The 17,150-nt window shown below is 36.4% G+C and overlaps 1 pseudogene; it reads left to right on the forward strand.

Annotated features, from left to right (window-relative positions):
• The first annotated feature begins 2,914 nt into the window (after positions 1-2,914).
• On the forward strand, positions 2,915-16,801 carry LOC122342382 (annotated as a pseudogene).
• The last annotated feature ends 349 nt before the right edge of the window (positions 16,802-17,150 follow it).

A 17,150-nucleotide genomic window follows, 5' to 3' on the forward strand; every position in this document is an offset into this window, starting at 1 on the left:
TCAATAATTTTTCATTGTCACAGAATTTATTCAAAATTCATCATTAAAAATATATATTCCAGTTATATTCAATGTGCAATTAAAAATTTGAATCCCATTATCTGTTATACTGGTAATATTGAAGTAGATTTAACCGTATAATATTTCCTGCCTGTTTCTTTTTTGCGACAGTATCTGAGACCGCTGAAGTCTCTGAGACCGCTGAAGTCTCTGAGACCGCCGAAGTCTCTGAGACCGCCGAAGTCTTTCAGACCGCCGAAGCCTCTGAGACCGCCGAAGCCTCTGAGACCGCCGAACCCTCTGAGACCGCCGAAGTCTCTGAGACCGCCCAACCCTCTGAGACCGTCGAATCCCTCTGAGACCGCCGAACCCTCTGAGACCGCGAACCCCTCTGAGACCGCCGTCTCTCTGAGACCGCCAAGTCTCTGAAACTGCCGGCCTCTCAGACCACCGAAGTCTCTCAGACCGCCGAAGCCTCTCTGAGACTGACAGTGCCTCTCAGACTGACACTGCCCCTGAAACTGATGCTGCCTGATAGACCTGCACTGTCTCTCAGACTAACACTGCCTTTCAGACTGTCACTGTCTCTGAGACCGGCACAGACTTTCAGACCAGAACTGCCTATGAAGCTAACTCTTTCTCTGAGACTGACACTCTCTCTAAAACTGGCGCTGCCTCATAGACCAGCACTGCCTCTCAAATGGACACTGCAACTCAGACTGACACTACAACTCAGACCGACACTGCCTCAGTCTGACTCCACCTCCAATGCTTCTCAGACTGCCATTGTCTCAGAGACTGTCATTAAAACAGAAACTGCCGTTGTCTCTGAGGCAGCCCCTGAACATCAGACTGTCTCTAAACTGCCATTGGATCTGATACAGTTACTTCTCAGCCATCCACTGTCTCTAAGACTACCCCTTCCTGAAGACCTGAGCTGCATTTAACTTCCACCGTTTGTCCTACTGTCTGTATAATGCATAAAAAAAAAAAAATACATATATTACAAATACTTTGTACTGTTCTCTGTGGGAGTGGGGCAGTGAAGTGCACAGCAGGAGCAATGCTAAATACAATACAATAGCGTTAAAGTGATTCCACAGTGAATAGCAATGCTTTGTTATTTTATGTATATTCTTTTGAAAAGACGGTTCACGGATTTGCTTTTTATGATTTTTTTTGCACCAAAATGAAATCAGCTCAATTACATTACCTCCCAACTGTTTGACGTTCACTCCATGCTAAGCACTTTTTTGAATTTCCTATTAGTTACATGGCTGTTATTAGCTTTTTGAATCTCAAGCTTTTGTTGGATAATACGTGTCACTCCACAAACAAAGTAGATTACCTTCAGAGGACTTAAACTTATATTATATTGTGTGTGCTGATGTTTTTCTGTAGTAGTTCTAACAGCAGTTTTGATGCCAAAAGAGGGTTTGAGCTGTTAGTAAAACTGAACTGTTTATGGTCTCCTAAAATAGTAACAGTCAACTGTAGTGGCCATTAATTGGCCGTATAACCAAATCCAGTAAAAGAAACTAATGACAATGTCAGTGAAGCATTCACCTATAGGCGAACAAGCCAACATAAAACAGATACATAGTACATAATACATCCTCTCTGTGATGGTTTATTGCACTTTATAAACCAAAAACATCTATTTAAGAGAATAGGGACAACACATTTAGACTACGTGCCAGGGCCGTTTTCCTGCCATTAAAAAAGTGGATTCGCACACTTTAGACTTCGTGTTTAGATTAAAATGGGGCCGTATATGTTCATTCAAACTCAGTAAATCTGGCCCTTATAGGTCAAACTAGGATATTACATTTGATGATTTTATAACAAGGGCTCCCTGGTGCTATACAAGCATTGGAGTTTAAAGCTATTCAGTAGTTCAAGACCCAGTCGATGCGTAGCCGTACCGTACCATCTGTCTTGTGGACTACTACTATGGGCGAAGTGAACAGAGACTCACGAATGATGCCAGCTTCCAACAATTCTTAAAAGGTGCCTCTTACGCGCGTCAGTGTCTTGGGGATGGATACGTCGGGCTTTATGTTTAAATGGTGTCTCATCACTCAACTTTATTTGATGTCTGACTTTCTCAGTGTGTCCATTGTCAAGGTCATGTAGAGAAAAGACTTCAGGCATGTAGTTGAACAGTTTTGATATCTGCTCTTTCGTGGGTAAGGGGGAATCACCAAAGTCGAAGGAAAGGTGTTGTTTCTTCAACTTTGTCATTTGAATCCGGATGTTGACCTATGACCTTTTGAAAAGCATGAATCTCTGCTAATACTGCTTTAGGAAGGATCTTTATGTTGGTTTGAGCTACATTCCTCAGTAAATCTGACAATTGGAGGGACGTTTACGAGGTAAGATGTGCAGACAGTTTGCAATTTGCAGCCCACTTGACAAAGGAATCAACGCCGGCTCAAGCGTGACCCACGTAAGGGTCCCCCTTCCAGAGGCCCTGGTCGAAGGTTAATGTGTGTTCGGACTTTTCCTTACGTCTCTTTAAATATCACTCCTGTTTATTAGTATTTTGCTTTCCCAATTGTAGTACTGACCTTGTACATAATTTTATCTGACACAGACACAGACACACACACATAAACACACACACAGACACACACTGGCTTGCTCTTTTTCTCTTGGCTGTGTTTCAAATACAATTTATTTATTTATTTTTAATTTATGTTAAATAATTAATTAGCACAAGTCAAGCTGTGATACCAAACAGGACCACAGGGAGACACTAAAGACCATAATATTAATATTGAGGAGCAAATGATGACGGAATATTTCTATTTTTGGGTGAACTGTTCCTTTAACATTATGGGCGTGACTAACAGAAACTGACGAATCATTGGTGTGACAAGTGTGTGATTTCCTCCAATAGAAAGAGGGGAAAGTGAAAGCAGATTATGTTTTACATGCGACGTTTACACTTGATCGTAAGAACTTTTCTTCATTTTCAAAAACTGATCATTCATCTTTTTATTTGTTCTTGTGGGAAGATACATAAACTTCATGAGAAAGCAAAGACATTTTGAGAAGTTGTCTAGAAACTGAACGTTTTGATCAAAGCAAGTCTTCAGCTGTGGAGCAGAAAGACACTTCCTTATTCATGTAAGTAAAGATTAAATACTGTCTTAATCATGAAACACTCATGAAACATGATCAAATATGAACAAACAGGATTCACTCTAATGTGCTGTAAACATTTTTGAAACATGTGTGTGTGTGTGTGTATATATATATATATATATATATATATATATATATATATATATATATATATATATATATATATATTTTGTTGAGGGAAACAGGAAGTTTTCCCAATTTTGTAAGTTTGCCTTGTTTATTTGAGTGATACCTTTTATTGTGAACACATTGTGATGTGTTACAGATTTAATATTTAATATTGTATTCTTTTATTTGATAAGTATTTATAAGATACACAGTGCACATGGTATTGTATTCACTTTATTGAATAGTAGAAAGAAAGACCACCACAGCATCATGTGTAAAAGTAGTTTATTGAGAAAAGACATTAGGTATGATATATGTAGCATTTAGTTAAAGTATAACCAGAGATAAAGTATGTATTAGTAAGAACTTTGAAGAATAGGAATGTTACCGTTGAGTGCTGAGTTCCCGACGCAGAGAGGAGGACATCTTAGAAAGATCTTCACAGAAGAGCAGACTGATAAGATGGCTGTGTTTTTATAGTGAGCTTCTTGAAAGGAGGTCTCCAGCTGTATGGGACTTTCCCAAAAGTGTCGACTTGCACCTGTAGTCCATAGCACTTAGAAGTGAGCCAGAAGTTAAAGCTGCACCTCAGTGACAGATTACACGACTTTGTTTTTACTTCTATTTTATAGCAGACTCGACTTACTTTACCTAACCTGAGGATAAACAAAATAAGGTAGAAGGTGCAGGAGATTTGAGCACCATAAAAACCTCCATAAGAACAACTAAGAAATACAGTATACAAGTTCACAATTAATAAGATTACATGATGTAAAATTAATTCTAAACCGAAGGTCATGGTAACCCACTGATAATGTCTTAAGTATTACCAAACACTTCATATGCAGCTACACTTAAGGTATTACTATCCAATACCTTACATACATCTCAAAAGCTTACAAATACGTCAGGAGTTATGAGGATTTTTACTTCAGAATATTGACCCTTTAGAAGGATTTGGTAATACTTGAGTCATTACTAGTATTCTACCATCATCCCTTTTGAAACTGATTATTTATGATACATAATCTACATTAAATATGAACCTGTATACAGTAGTTCTTAGGAGTTCTCCAGGATATATCAAAACAGTAGTTTCAACTGAGTGCTATTACTTACTAAATTGTTAAGTTTCTTTTTAGGTAATAGTAGTTATTACAGTGTTAATAGTCCATTAGTCATTTGTTTCTGTGTAGTTATTCATTAACGACATGTTAAAGACATATGGTTTCCAAAGAGCTTTTTACTCTGAACCAGCAGGTTTGTGAGTTCTTCCACATGTTACGGTAGTGTTCATTCCCTTTGTCGTATTATGGGTTCAACAGTCCTTTCAAATTTATCTTTGTCTATTGTCCAAGTATGTGCTCTAACAATCAACCCTGTCTCAAAATCTGTCTAAAAACTGTAACAAAACATCCTTTTTTTTTTTTACTTTTAAATGCCTTTCCAAAGGGGAAATGGAGTTAGGGTTGCTCTGCCCACATTCCTTTCAGCAATAAACTAGTGCTATCAGATTGGTTGCCATGCAACCAGAGAAGTGGAATAATCATGTTGAAAATGTAATGTAATGTCATTTTTACAACTACTGTGACCAAAATGATCACAGTTATCAGTATTAACAATGTATTGTTAAAATGTGTTGAAGATTTTTAAAAGCACTGACACATAAATCACTTTAAGTTTCATATTTAAAAACCAACAAACAATAAATAAAATTACTTTTTGTTTGTTTAAATCACTAAAACAATGACATTACCAATGCTGTTCGGATTTTAAATGATTACTTCACTTTTTTCAAGTTTAATGTTTAAAAATCTAATGCAAATGTTCAAATAAATCTTGAGTAAAGGTAAACGTATTACTGGATCTGTTACTGTGCTTTAAGCTGGACAATATTTATTTATAGTAAGTCGTTCAAGTCACTGTAATCTAATATGGATTTGATTATAATTAAAACATTTTAACTGTAATTCTAACTGTGGGGAATCTTATTATGATTTATCATTAAACAAGTAATTGTTACATCCTTGTTGTAATTACTGGAGTTACGTTACGATTAGTAACTAGTCCAGCTGATCACAACAATTATACAAAAACACTTGTTGTTTTACACACATACGTTATTTTATAAACAACATAGTTGTGAGATGCAATAAAACTTTAGACACATACATAACCACGAAAGACAATACTTTGACATTTTTCTGATAAAAAGTGTGCAAACTCAAGTATTTTTGAAGATTGTTTCTGTCCAATCCGCTGGTTTTATGTTCTTTTACCACATCTGTCGTAATTTTTTAAATCAGGCAGTAACATCGGGTATAATGATCGTATTTGTAAGTTGAGGCTGTGTTACTTGATTCTGGCACCCAACATCACAAGAAGATGATAGGTTAAGCTCCTTATGAAGCCACCTCAGTCTTCCCTTTGTTTTGCATCCAGCTAAAGTCATTACATTTAATTGTCCTGGTCAATATTGGTAATCAGAAGAGTCTGATAAGAAAGTCTACCCATAAAACACTAAAACTTTAGTCACGAAGATTAAAGGAGGGCACCATCACTAAAAAAAAAAACACCAATTCGACTCCATTACCTACAATCCCCTACCTGGGACTAATTACAGCCAGGTGGGCTTCGTTAGCAGTGTCCAAACACCGTGTTTGATTCTGCCGCCATTGACCTCGTTTCTGACCTCATTGCTCCTGATTACTACCTGCCCGCAAATTGCCTGGTAAACGTTTAGGTCTCTGCTGTTCTAGACACTGTCAATAGACCCGTTTGTCTACCATTCTGTACTAATAAAACTGCAAATGGATCTAGCTGCTTCTGACGCTTCATTACAGAAGACCTAGCCATCACAGGATCAAGCAGCCCTGTATTGGGGGTTGGAGGTTGCTCCCTCACAGCTAAAACATAAACAGATTTAATACGAATGAGATTATGGGCCGATCGACCCAAGGGAGGAAGCGAAAAGCATGTTTCACATTTGCATATAACAAGTCCAAAGTTCTACAGTCTCTGGTATCACGTCCACATACTGTGTAAATGTAGAAAGAGCATTATATAGAGAAGAAAGATCTACACACATTATCTGAAGTGAGTGATTTATCTTTCCTTGGTTTTTTGAGACTTTGATGCTGTGGTGAAGCAACTTTGATGATTTTATTTATTTAAACATATTTCGTTATCAACAGATGTTCAGGTGTTTCTGTGTAAGGAAATCACAGAAAGGTTCTCATATTGTTCTCACACGGTGTGCTTTTGAGTATAAATGAGTGTCATTTCTTATCATGTGCTCTTAACTCTTAAAGTGAGAAACTATCGATCAGTAGCTTCAGGCTGTCTGCAGACAGTTTTGATGTAATATTGCATCATTGTATGATTGAACAATGAAATAAATGGAGCTGTGTTTCATTAACAGGTCAATGACGTGACAGCTACATTTTCTGGCTAATTGCAATTTATAAATGGCAAATGTTTAAATGCATAAAAATCCCTAAAATATTTAAAAGTATTCTGTTATTCAAAGTGTCAAAACATCATGTGGTGTGACCGCCCGCTTAGAACCTCAGCCAAGGTGGGACTAAAACGGCACCAGGTTGTGTTTTCGGTGGAAAACCCCTCAAAATCAATCCATACCGAACCGTACCATGTAGTGGAAAGTGGCACGATTAGTAGCCTTTTAATTGGGTGATGACATTATTAGTTAAATAGCTGTGAGTCCAATTGGGTCACATGTTGCAAGATTTACCATAACAACAAACAAATTGCTTTAATGTGTGCTTAAGATTGAAAAAGAGTATCTGAATTGGCCCAATTGCTTTTGAAATAGCAGAACCAGCCATGAGAAGTCATGATTTGAATTTTTGCTGTTTTTGAAGGATGTTTTGTCTTTTATCAGTAATTATGTCACCAAATGGTTTGTCAGATATGCCGTGTGTGGCAATAAACATCTGCATCATCATTATACATGGTTAGTAAATAACACTAAAATACAAAATGTAATAATGTCATGTACTGTACTGATTCTACACTTCCTCCTTGTGCGCTCCTCATATGGGAGACATACTCATGGTCTTCACGGTCAAAAGTACCTGGACACCATCTAATATTTTGTTTAACAATATTTTTTCTTTCTTTTATATATTTCTTTGTATAATTATTACTATATGTTATCATATAGATATATGTTTCGGCATTATTTTTGTTATTACTGCATTATTAAGAGTTAATAAAATGTAAAACTGTAACTTGAATGCAGTTTGACTTTAGATAATAGCATCTGCTAAATGCATATATGTAAATGTAAATATTACTACAGTAAACTATAAAACCAAAAGCATTTTTTACGACCATTTAGCTTTTTTGAATCATGCCCTGAAATGTTTTTGTGTTCACATACCAAGTGTCATAAAAGCATTAGACAAACATTCAGATCTGTTTACATCAGGTTTAGTTTTTTAGATTCGTATGCGTCTATTTACAGCTTCATAATCATAATAAGATTTGAGGACTTAGGTTCACATGTTAAGAGTGGAAGTATTCAGATCTTTTCTTATTCTTGACCTGCAGTCGTGAGTTGGTGAAGGACGATGGCGTCTGTTGAAAAGCTGCTCGTGGACTCACTGAAGGATCTGGTAGAAGCTGAACTGAAGGAGTTTCAGTGGAACTTAGTGAATTTACGTCTTGAGCATCTTTCAAGGTCTGAATTGGAAAAGGCAGATAGATTCGACACAGTGGACAAAATGGTCAAATGTTTTGGACCAGACGAAGCTGTGAAGGTCATGATAGACATCCTAAGAAAGATGAGCCAGAATAATCTGGCTGAATGGTTGGAGAATGAACACAAGCGAGGTAAAATTTTAAATCACTGTGACAACAACATGTTTAAATATTTTAAAGTTTAAAGTAAAACTTTTTGCCCTCTTTGCTCTACTGTTATGCTTGTGAGATATATGTTTCCCAGTGAGTAATTCTCTCTATATCTCTCACAGCTCAGACTGAGGGCGATATGAAGACATCTGTAGGTAATTCACAACATATCTCAAGTAAATATCAATCACTGTTTGCAAACAAAAACAAGAAAACATAACGCAAGTAGCAATTACAGATTTTATACAAATATAAGGAAGAAACAAAATGTTTCACTATGGTTTTAGTTCACAATAGTCTAAAACAGAGATACAAAACACAAGACAAACATATTCAGACATTTTAAAACTGTATTCAAACTATGAAGTGTGACTTTTAGAAGTATGATTTCTAATCTGTCTGCATTGGTAATTAATAAGAATTATCATGCCGTTATGCAAATATTTCTCAAATACCCTCTCCCCGTTTATCTTATTTATGTTTTTACAGAGCTGAAAAACTTTTTAAAAGTCACAAAGCAAACATGAAGAAGAACGTAGAATATATCATTGAGGGCAACATAGAAAATGAAGCAAAACTTAAGGCTGTTTACACAGATCTGTTCATCACAGAGGAGATATGAAAGATGTCAATCACGAACATGAGATTCTGAAGATTGATGATGCTTTCAAAAACAAAAAAACACAGGGCAAACCAATCAAATGCAATGATATATTTACCGAAGTGAGGAAAAACAGTGAGAAAAAATTGTTCTCACTAAGGGCATCGCTGGCATTGGAAAAACTGTCTCTGTGCACAAGTTCATCCTGGACTGGGCAGAAGGAAAAGCCAATCAAGATATACACTGTGTGTTCCTGCTTCCATTCAGAGAGATTAACTTAATGACAAATGAAGATTTCAGTCTCCATGAGCTTCTGCTGGAATTTTATCCTGAACTGAAGGACCTGGAGAAATCAAAGCTATATAAGGGATGTAAGATAGCATTTATATTTGATGGACTTGATGAGAGTCGCCTGTCTCTAAATTTTAAAAGTAGATCACTGAACACTGTTGAGAAAAAAGCATCTGTGGATGTGCTCTTTACAAGTCTGGTCAAAGGGACTCTGCTTCCATCAGCTATTGTCTGGGTGACATCACGACCCGCAGCAGCCAATCAGATCCCTCCTCAGTATGTAGGATTGTTCACAGAGGTGCGAGGATTCACTGACCAACAGAAGGAGGAGTACTTCAGAAAGAGATTCACAGATGAGAGTCTGTCCTCCAGAATCATCTCACACATAAAGACGTCTCGTAGTCTCTACATCATGTGCCACATTCCTGTGTTCTGCTGGATCACAGCCACAGTACTTCAGGATATTCTCACTGAGAACAATGAAGAGAACACAACACTCACTGAAATGTACATTCACTTCCTGCTTATACAGATGGACATGAAGAGCCAGAAATATGATGATCAACAAGAAAGAGAATGTTCAGAGCGCTTACAATTAAATAAAGAGATTATTTTAAAGTTAGCCAAGTTAGCATTTGAACAGCTGAAGAAGGAAAACATTGTGTTCTATAAGGAAGATTTTAAAGAATGTGGTATTGACGAGTAAAGACACTGAGTTCACAGGAATGATCGCTGAGATCTTCAAAAGGGAATACAGACTTCATGAAGCAAAGGTCTTCAGCTTTGTGCATCTGAGTGTTCAAGAGTTTCTTGCTGCAATGCATGTGTTCATCTGTTACCTGAACAAGAACATGCAGGAGCTTCAGTTTTTCTTTTGTGAGCCAAAAGAAAATGTCACATTGGAGGAGTTACTGCAGAAAGCCATTGATAAAGCCATGAAGAGTAAGAGAGGACATCTGGATTTGTTCCTGCGGTTTCTGATGGGAATTTCACTGGAATCCAGTCAAAATCTGCTCAAAGGCCTGATCACACACCTGAAGACACCACAGAGAGCATCAAAGAAGTAACTAAATGTATTAAACAAAAACAAAACACGTACTATATCTCAGATGAAGCTCTAGTCAACTTATTCTACTGCTTACTTGAACTCAAGGATAATTCATTATATGAGGAAATACAGAGTTACCTCAGTTCAAATGAACATCCAGGAAGAGATCTCTCATCTTCAATGTGCACAGTGTTGACCTACATACTACTGATGTCAGAGAAGGTGCTAGATGAGTTCAACCCAAAGAGGTTCACATCAAAACTAGTAGACTACAGGAGACTCATTCCAGCTGTGAGATGCTGCAGAAAAGCTCTGTGAGTATTTCACTGACTGCTGTTTAATGAAATTATTTTTTCTACGTCACTAAACAATGAAATGTAAATGCGAAGTGAAATTTGTCCTCCGATTATGAAGAGAAAAATAAGTTATTGCAGAAAAAACTGAACATCAGTAGATAATCAGGTTAAAACATTCTATTTTGGCAGATTTGAAAGCTGTGGTTTTGATGAAACATGCTGTGAAACTCTGTCCTCTGCTCTACAATCATCAAACCATCTGACAGAGCTGAACCTGAGGACCAATCATCTGCAGGATTCAGGAGTGAAGCTGCTTTCTGATGGACTGAAGAGTTCACACTGTCGTTTAAACATACTGAGGTTTGACAATCACACACGTTTGAAACTTAATATGTTCAAACATGTTAATAAATAGGTGATTCATTGTTATAGGTAGCAGATATTTCAGTATGATTGTATCAGTGTTATTTTATCTAGTCAAAAAAACAAAAACAGAGAATTTTGTAATACCGTTTTCCACTTATGAGATGAAATAAGACCTTAATGACTTTTAATAGTTTATTTAAAAATGTTATGTGTAGGGACCCCAAGAAACATATATTCTGTGTTTAATACTATTCAAAAGTATTAATGTATGTATTTTATTTTTTTATTTGGGAAAAAATAGCAAATAACCAACGGAGTTGTGTTCGTGTTGTCCAATAGGAAAGTGTGTTCAATGTAGGTATGCTAACGCAAGCCAATGACTGTTGAGCTTAATGTTGCGTGGTGGCGTGAGTCACGTAATAAGGAAGAACTTATCGCACATGGTGTGAGTGTGTGTTTCGCGATCTGGCGTCAGGAACAGTTCATAATTCGTTCGGAGACTATTATATGTACTAAAATATAAGGCCCAAAGCGTTTTTGTGACTATTCTTTTTGTTTGTGTGATTATTTAAAGTGTATATACTTTTAGTTGACGTTTTTTTATCCCGTGAGTCAACACTCAAATTAATTTGTCCTAGTCCCTCCAAGTCTTTTTCATTGTATTCATCATCTGGTAGCTTTTAACAGGTCAGAACACATAACTTATTAGTAATAAGACTTCCCTCAATTGACTCTTGGGGGTTGAACCACCCGCCCACTAAAATGATTGAGATTAAAAATGCCAGTTAAATTTTTTTGTCTGAAAAGAAAAAATCCCATACACCTAGGATGCTTGATGTTATGTAAAACATCTAATTTTCATTTCTTTAAGCATGTTCAATTACAGAGATAATCAGTGATCAGTTTATATATAACTAATGAAATATAATAGTTTTAAATAATTTAGAAGTGCATTATTATTGTATTCCTGTTATTAAGTGTTATTCAGTACAAACGTGCCTGATAAATTCACATCAATATGTCAATTGTCTTCTTTTCACAGGCTGTGTGGGTGTCATCTCACTGCTCTGTCCTGTGAAAGTTTATCATCAACTTTACAATCATCAAACTCTGTCCTGAAAGAGCTGGACCTGAGTAACAATGATCTGCAGGATTCAGGAGTGAAGCTTCTTTCTGATGGACTCAATAGTCCAGTCTCTAAACTGGAGATACTAAGGCATGAGTTTGAAATACTTCATTATTTATTCATTAAAAATCCCAATGTTGAGTTCAATTCTGTATGCAACTGCTGTGTTCATCTTGTTCAGATTTTCCACATGTAATCTCACTGCACAGTCTTGTGGGAGTTTGTCTTCAGTTTTACAATCCTCAAACTCTGTCCTGAAAGAGCTGGACCTGAGTAACAATGACCTGCAGGATTCAGGAGTGAAGCTTCTTTCTGAAGGACTGAAGAGTCCAAACTCTAGACTGAAGATACTGAGGTTTGACTTTGAAATTCTTTGTTATTAACTCTTTAAAAAAACCTTAAGGTTTAGAATGCATGCAAAAACCATGTATGCAGTTATCGTGTTAATCTTGTATAGATTTTCTACATGTAATCTCACTGCACAGTGTGCAATATCACAGAAGATATCATAATTGTTGTTTTAATGATGTGAGATTTGAAATTATCTAGTAGTTTTGCAAAACATACCCTCAGAGTGTGAAGTCTAGACTAGTGAGTGTGCACATTTAGAGTGCTTTTCTTTACTACTTGATTCTATTTAATAAAATACATTTAGAATGATCACAAATTAAAGACATGCAGGCAGAATATTTCATATAGTTAATTACCATGATGTAACAATTTAGTTCACTGAAGGCGAGCATAGTAAAACCTCATGTGCAGTTTTATTTACAGAGACATAATCCATAATTTAAACAAACTAATACTTGACTTGAAACACACTTCACTGAAAAATGAATAGACTTGACTTGGAATAGACTTGGCATGAACAGGATAGATTCATTGACAGCAGGTTCCTGTTAGCAAAGCACATCTCAGAGGCGTCAAATGACGCGTCTGCATTTATATCTTCAAGACATAGTTTTTAGTGTGTTTGCTTATCTGAGCCACTGGCCTCTGCTTCCTCAGTGGAACATGCTGAAGAAGAAAATTGGTGGAATTGAGGAGATCTTTCTCCAGTATTGAAGTATTCCTTCCACCATCCGACAATATCCCCAGTCGAAGTCAGCAGATTCCCACCTTCACTTAAATTTGGCAATATAGGGAGTGCTTTCCCAAGCTGTTTAACTATTTTAGATTCACAAACTAGAATAAAACAGTCCAGTGATTTATCAGTAAGATTGATGTTTTAGAAAAAAATATATATTAATAATGTTTATTAATTAAAAATGTATTAAAATGTAGAACCAATAATGAATATGCATTGCGAATAGATAATAATAGACAACTAAATATGAAGAAAGATGGCAAAGAATTTGTAGAAACAAATGGAGTGAAGACAGAATGTGTCACCAAGCCAGCAGAGGAGCCCTTACCTCTGGGTGATCTGCATTCACTCCTCTCTGACAACTTCCTGTTCCAGGACTATAAATTCTGCAGCAGGCCACTCAACTGCAGGCTGGATTGTTCGCCTGTTCTATTGTTGTTCCCGAGTTTCTGAGTGTTTTCAGTTATAGATTCCCTGGTTTTGACCCTGCCTGTCTTCTGATTCTGTGATTGTTTGCTGCCTGTATTTGGATTTTGTTATTGCCTTGCCTCTGATACATCTGTTTGCCCTGTTTGACACCTGCCTGCTTTGACCATGCCTTCGTTTAATAAAAGCCTGCACATGGATCAGCATGCCTCAGACCCCTCATTCGTGACAGAATGTCTCTACTAGGACCACAACCCAATGTGGTGGAGGGTTTGAGTCCCTCAGTAGCCCTAGGAGCTATATGGCCCTGGTAGGGTATCCTAAAGCAAACAGGTCCTAGTTGACAAGCTAGACAAAGAGCGGTTCAGTTGGATCTGTTGGCGGGGAAGAAGCCGGACAGACACGACAGGCCCAAATGTACTGTGAAGGTCTGTTGGGCAACCCCTGAATCCGGTGGTGGACACGGAAGTAAGGAATGGCGTCAAGCTGAAGAAGGAGTCCTATCAGGCCTTGTTGGCTTGTGGGACTCTTTGAGCAGATTGGATCTTCCAGTTTTTAGAGAGGTGATCAGTTGACATCTCCGCCCCTCTCTTCACCTGTAATATTGAGTTGAATATGTTTTAACAGAATTAAAAAGCTGTGAAAGTGTGTTGGTTGTAGCAATTATTACACAAAAGCATGAAAGAAGCCATTACATTAGCCACTAGGGCCTTTTTCCTATCTTAGGTTTCTTTCTTTCACTCACGTTTACATAAGATTTACTTAGCAGTATTGTGCCACTATTATTTGTGAGAGATTTCATGCTTTACATTTGCATTTAAAAATATATGTCCAATATTTGTTTCTTATTGATAATGATAAATGAGCACAAAACCATTTTTGTGACCAACCATTTTATTGATCAGTTAAATATAAAAAGGACAAAAAACAATCTAATTCAATGTGGATTGCTGTTGTATGTTTTTGTAGGTTGTCTGGCTGCATGGTGACAGAGGAAGGCTGTGGTTATGTGTGTCTTCAGCTCTGACTTCAAACCCCTCACACCTGAGAGAGCTGGATCTGAGCTACAATCATCCTGGAGATTCAGGAGTGAAGCTGCTCTCTGAAAAACTGGAGGATCCAAACTGCTCACTGAACAAACTCAAGTATGTTATGCAGGAGAGGTTTTTGGGGTTAATTGTTTAACCCTTATGCATTTTGTCCATTTCTGACCAGAGAATATTTTTTAAATTAAAGCTTCACCCGAATGGTACACTGTAAAAAAATCTGTAAAAAAGCGGTAAAAAGACTGGCAGCAGGGCTTCCAGAGATATTCCGTTAAATTACAGAAAATAACCATTTCACAAAATTACAAGCAAAAACTGTAAAAATACAGAATTGAATTTACAGTCAATTAAATTACAGTATATTACCATTGATAATATTTTTTAAACTATTAAAAACTGACAAATTACGTGAAATTACATATAAAACCCACCAACTTTCAAGTTTATCACTGTAAATTTAAGGTTTTAATTAGTTATTTTATATAGTTGCTATGTCCATTTAAAGTAATTTATTTTTAAAGTACAATTTTTACAAAGAAAATACAAAGAAATAACGTTTAAAAATGCAGTAAGCACTTTTTCTTTATAAAAATGTTGTATATTTACATGATTAATTTTGGAATAAATCTGTAATTAAAAGGCATTTAGAAGTTATTTTATGTCTACCTAGAATAAGTTTGTAAAACATTAAACAACAAAAAAATGTATAAAAATGTAGTAAATTCATAACATAAACACAAATGTGTGTAGATATACAATTTAATAATTCATTTTCCAGAAATTAGAGTTTCAAATGTTTGGACAATAGAGAAATGATCAGAACACTTAGAAATAGTAGTAAAAAAAAAGCTACATTTTCAGCAATTTTCTGTAAAATTAACAATTCAATTCAATGCATAATAATTAAATGAACCTGCACATTCACACGTATTAGTTATTATACTAAAGCATTGGATGTCAATTTAAAAGAATAATACAATTATAGGAAATGCATGTTATATACAGAACATGCAAAATTTGTACATTAAATGCATTTGATATATACTCATTTATACATTTGCAGCGGCAAATAAAACATACAGTGTAAGTTAAAATACAAAGTCCCAGTTAGTCTAACACAGTAGACATAGCAGTTTTTAAAAAAAGGGTCAGTATTAAAGGGATAGTTCACCAAAAAACTAAAATGGCCCCATGATTTACTCACCCTGATATACGTCTGATTGTGCTTATCTGATAAAAGAAAGACATATACACCTTGGATGGTTTGAGTACGAGTCAAAGCTGGATTAGCTGCAGAGTCTTGGTAGTACATGCTGGAAGGTCTGCTAACAGAGTAGTACAACAGTCCAGTCTGGAGAGAACAAGAGCTTGGACAAGGAGTTTTGTAGCATGCACCATAAGAAAGGGTCTGATCTTCCTAATGTTGTACTGGGCAAATCAGCAGGATCAGGTCAGTGCCGTATGGTCAGAAAAGTTTGTGTGTCAACTAGAACGCCAAAGTTGGGTCAGCTGAAATCATAAGCGGTTCTGTCTTGGCAAAACTGATGGTCATTCAACATTCAGCATGACATTTGGGTCCAGGAAGCAGAGATGTGAGGAGCAACTGTTAGGATGCCAAGCTGAAACCAAAGAAAGAGATGTGTGTCATTACAATAGCAGTAATATTAAAAACTCATGTTTATGAATCATTGACCCATTGTCATGATACAGTGGCATGCAAACGTTTGGTAACCCTTTACAGAATCTATGATCATATACAATGCATGTTATTTTTAATGGAGTACTGTCCTGAGTAGGATATTTTACATAAAATGTGTTTACATATAGTCCACAAGACAAAAATGAGCAGAAATGATTTAAATAACCTTTCAAAGGTTTGGGAACAGTTGGTTCTTAATACTGTGTGTGAATGGCTACCTGGATGATCTATGAATGTTTTTTTTTGTTTTGTTTTGTCATAGTTATTCACGAGTCCCTTGTTAGTTTTCTGAACAGTTAAACTGAGTACTGTTCTTCAGAAAAATCCTCCAGCTCCTGCAGATTCTTCAGTATATTTGAGATATTTTGGATCATTCTTCCTTAGGACCAGTGTTCTTTAAAATACAAAACTGGTGTAATCCACGTACATCTGCAAACAGATGCACATTTAAAACTGTTGTAGGCTAATCTAATTTCAGTCACTTGTGTTTCATAAACACATTAACTGTCTGGACCACAATCCGCAACCAACAAAATAAGTGTAATTATTTCAGCCGCTGTGAGAAAAGGCTATAAAATATTATGCATAATATGCATCTGCAGCATTCTCACAAGGAGATAACGCTATGGCGGGATGCCTTCTTTGTGTTTATAGGCGTGGCGTAATGACACAGAGGCATGCTTAAATTTCCCGTGAAAACCTACCCGAACCACTCAATTTAAAAACATTATTATAAGCTAAACATTGTGAGATCGGGCTAAAAAGCGATAGTTTTGAACACTGGCTGATTATGTATATTATCAAAAATGTATTTTGTGTAAATTTTTAACTCAGAAAGTTACGGACTGCCGCTTTAATGCATCATGTTTCCTTCAGGAGCATAAGTGAATGCTTGAAACTTTAATAGTTGTGTTTGAGTCCCTCAATTGTGAAAGTCAGTGTGAAAAGATGGATCTCAAAAAAAAATAAAAATCACAGTCACTGCTGGAAGGGTTCACATATAGAAAGATGCTGAAAAACTGAAGAATCTGCAG

Source organism: Puntigrus tetrazona, chromosome 4, assembly GCF_018831695.1.
Source record: "Puntigrus tetrazona isolate hp1 chromosome 4, ASM1883169v1, whole genome shotgun sequence".
NCBI classification, from domain to species: Eukaryota; Metazoa; Chordata; class Actinopteri; order Cypriniformes; family Cyprinidae; genus Puntigrus; species Puntigrus tetrazona.